Below are 4,154 nucleotides of genomic sequence, written 5' to 3'. Positions count from 1 at the left end.
CCAAAAGACACATAATAACAAAAAACACAAAATAACAAGTGTTGGTCAGGATAGAGAAACTGGAAACCCCATATGCTACTGACAGGAACAAAAAATGTTGCAGATAATTTGGAAAATAGCTTGGTAGTTCTTTGAAAGAGTATAATTACCAAAGGACCCAGCAATTCCATTCCAAAGTATATATCCAAGAAAAATGAAAACAATAAGAAGAAATGAAGTACTGATACATACATGCTACATGGATAAATCTTGAAAACAGGCTAAATGAAAGATGTCAGTCACAAATAACCAACATACATATTGTATGATTCCATTTAGATGAAATATAATAGGCAAACTTATAAGACATAGAAGATTAGTGGTCACTTAGCACTGGGGGTATTGGAGGGAAATGGGAAACTAATAGGTATGGAGTTGCTTTTTGTGCTGATGAAAATGTTCTAAAATTGATTGTAGCAGTAGTTGCATAACTGTGAACATACTAAAAATCATGAATTAATACACTTTAACTGGGTCAACTGACTGGCTTGTGAGTTATAATCCAATAAAGCTGTTTCTCTATTTAAAAAGCGATTTAGAGATACATTGAACAAACCTGAAGCACAGACCTTACTAGGACACTGAATCACACTAAAAAGTCATTTGCGGTAATTTTGTGAACATTCATTATGCTTTGCAATTGTGATTATTCTTCACTGTTTTTGTGCTAATTTTTAATAAAAATTTTATAGAAGTATATCATGGAACTGGAAAACTCAAAATGCTAAATGGTTAAGATGTAGCAATATCATTACTTTAACACAATACAGAGGGGACTTGGATTCTTGTTTAGTAACAATGGACTTTGGTTAAAAACAACTAACTCAGTATCCATAGTCAAGAGAACAATACCAGCTCTTCTTATGCCAGGCTGTTATGAACATTATATATACACATAGAGTAGACAAGTCCTTACTTGAAATGCTTGGGGCCAGATGATTTGCATTTAAAGTTTTTCAGATTTTAGGCAGCCCATATATTATACAAACCCTTAAGTGGGGTCAGGGGAGATAACATAAAATCAAATACATTTCTCTAAGAGAAATAAATAAACTAAGGGGGGAAAATCAGCATTAAAACAGCCTCAAATGTAAAGTACTAGAAACAGTTCAGATCATGTTTTGCCACCAAATAAATTCTGGTGTCAAACTTAAAAACACCGTCAACAAAGGCTTTTGATTTTTACAACTTTTCATAGCTCAGAATCACAGATAAGTTACATAATATAAAAAGTAAAGCCTGTTAATATATAGCATTTTAAGAGCAGAAATAACATTAAAAAAGGTTTCTGGAGTATCAACATACAATAAAAAACAAAGTGCTACCCCATCCCTTCTCCAGTGCTTAAAGAGCAGTTATCCAGCTGTAGTCCACTTTCCTTAATTTTCTCAGTTCTTTTTCTTCAGATTTTGACAATTGATGTATATCTTCTCCTAAATCTGTGTTATTTGTATCCTGGACTTTTTCAGTAAAATCATTCTCCTTATCTGAATCATCACTTTCTTTTTCTTCTTCCATATCAACATCATCAGAAATTTCTCCAGCACTCTTGGTCTCTTTAGACAGCAGTAATGAATTTATAAACATGGAGCACAGAAAAGAAGCAGATGGCAGGACGTGGGCTGGAGTGTGAAGAAGCTCATTAATTGCAGGTATGTTTTCTGTTAAGGGTAGTTGTACCAGTTCATTCCCTAAATCTTCATTTAATTTTTCATGCTGCTGTTGCCTGTGCTTTCCCAGTATGAAATAAAATGGGGTTGTTGGTAGACTTTCTTCTGCGAGTAGCTGTTTGCTTGTTGGTGTGAGTTTCTCTTCTGGAGACTTTGTACTGAATGTCAATAAACTCTGTGATTTTGTTAGGAAGTAAAACTGAGATCTGTTCAGCCACTGGTAAGCTTCTGAGGTGAATGATTCAGGGACATCTCGTGGAACAAACACTCCCCAGTGGACTTCCTCTCTGGAGATATTTTTTTGAATATACAATGGCCTTGGCTCACTAGGTTTAAATACAAACAAATCTGAACCCGTCGTAGACTGAGAGATTGCAGCAATATTCTCTGAATTAGGATCAGGCTCCATAACGCTAACATTTAATTTTGCACTCCATTCCAAGGCACAACTGAGCAGATGCCAACAGCAAAGAATGCCATTTTTGGTAGTACCAAGAAGATACTTTGAACACGTCAATCTCCCAAAGCAGAGGTGCCTTATTTTTCCAGCTCGTTGGCAAAATGTACATTTAAGCTCCCATGTCTCTGAATCCCATAGTGTAACAATTTCCTCAAAACTAACTGCAAGTAAAGAGCCATCTTCAGAGAAACAACAGTTAGTTGCTTGGTATTTGTGGTAACTACCTACAAAGTCACAGGTCCAGCCAACAGCTTTTTTGTATATATCAGAGTCATCTGTTAATATCCACACTTTGAAGTGATCATCTTTACTAGCTGTAACCAAGGTGGAGGTTTCAGATTTTTCTGCATTACAGAAACAGAGAGCTGTGATGTGGTCTTCATGCGGCATGTTAATCTTTGTGTTAAGAATAAACCCTTGTGTTTTCTTATTATATGCCCACAGTTTCATTTGCAATTCAAGTTCAGTCTCTTTTTCTTGCCGTTGTTCCACTGTTGCAAGCCAGTTACCTTGGCACCCAAATGCAGCCTTTATTAGTTCAATTTGGATCAGACCATAATCATTGATATATTCTTGCTGTATAATATCTAAATTGTATAACTGCTTATCGCTCTGCAGAGAATAAAACTGTAGGTGGCCGGGTTTTCCATTCAAAACCAAAGCTTTAGTTCTTGGATCAATCATCAAACCAGTAAAGATACTGCTGTCTTTCACTAGGCCTTGAATTACTGCAGATGCCTCAAGATTCCGGTGAATGACTATTATCTTATTATCAGAGTGAGAAGTACAGAACAAATCTCCTGCAGGTGAGACTGAGATATGTTCAATAGTAGCTCCTAAACGTGGTAGAAACTCTTTATTCTTCTCTGTTGCGTCACGCCACTCTACAAGCACAGATTCAAGACCACCGCTCAGCAGACTGGTGCCTGTCACTGAAAAAGCCAGATCCATGACCATATCATGGTGCCAATGTAAACACGTATACGTGTATTTCTTATCATCATCAAAATTCCTCCAAAGACGAATTTTGCCATCCTTGTGACCAGATGCTATGCAGTCTTCCTGTGGGTGACATGCTACACATGTAAAATTGTTCTTAGAATGTTTCTTATTCCTTGATGATGACAAAGTAAACCTTGATGTTGTTTTCTTTTTGAAAAAATAAACAGACAAATAAAAGTCCCGTACAGCTGCAACATATTCTCCCTTATTCCCAAAGGCAATGCACTTGGGTGACTTATTTATGTAATCCAAAACAAAGGATACCTCTTTAGCTTCTACTTCCTGGCTTGATGATTTGGGTAGTTTCACTGAAACCAGCTGAAATATATCTGGTTTTTCTTTATTTATTATAACAAAGAATCTTCAGCACTGGCAAGAGCAAAGAGGGCATGAAGTTTATGTCCAACTATGTAAGTCTTTATCAAAATGCCATCTATATAGTCCCACAGTTTAATTGTGCCATCAAAGGAACAAGAATATAGCTGTAAATGGTTGTTGGGGTTGAGCTGAATTCCAGTCACCAGATTTCTGTGTCCATGCAATACATGTACACATTCTTCTGTAGCTGTACTATAAACTTTAACAAAATCTCCAGAGACACAGAAGATATACTTAGAATCCGCAGAAAACACCGCTCTTCTGAAGTTCAATTCGCTGCCGCCACAACGAACCACGCGGAGATGCTCCTCCACCATCTTCGCGCAGACGCAAGAACTCCTCCTAAGCCCCTCTTGACATAGATGTGGAATGGACACAACCAATCCAAGGCCCACAGGATGGAGGAATAGAATATGGATTAGAGTGGACTTACTGATATTCTGTTCATGAACTATTGTGATTAGTAATCGAAGAAAATGTGGCATTGGTGTGGAGAAAGTGGCCATGGTGGCTGCTGGGTATGGGGAATGGGAGGAAGAGATGAGATGTGTAGGCATTTTTGGGACTTGGAGTTGTCCTGGATGGTGCTACAGGGACAATTACCA

At 37.4% G+C, this 4,154-nt stretch overlaps 1 pseudogene; it reads right to left on the bottom strand.

Moving 5' to 3' along the window:
- Nucleotides 1–300: 300 nt before the first annotated feature.
- On the bottom strand, nucleotides 301–3,877 carry LOC101440043 (WD repeat-containing protein 75 pseudogene; annotated as a pseudogene).
- Nucleotides 3,878–4,154: the final 277 nt, after the last annotated feature.

This window comes from Dasypus novemcinctus, chromosome 18 (assembly GCF_030445035.2).
Source record: "Dasypus novemcinctus isolate mDasNov1 chromosome 18, mDasNov1.1.hap2, whole genome shotgun sequence".
NCBI classification, from domain to species: domain Eukaryota; kingdom Metazoa; phylum Chordata; class Mammalia; order Cingulata; family Dasypodidae; genus Dasypus; species Dasypus novemcinctus.
This window is presented reverse-complemented; position numbering and strand designations above follow the sequence as displayed.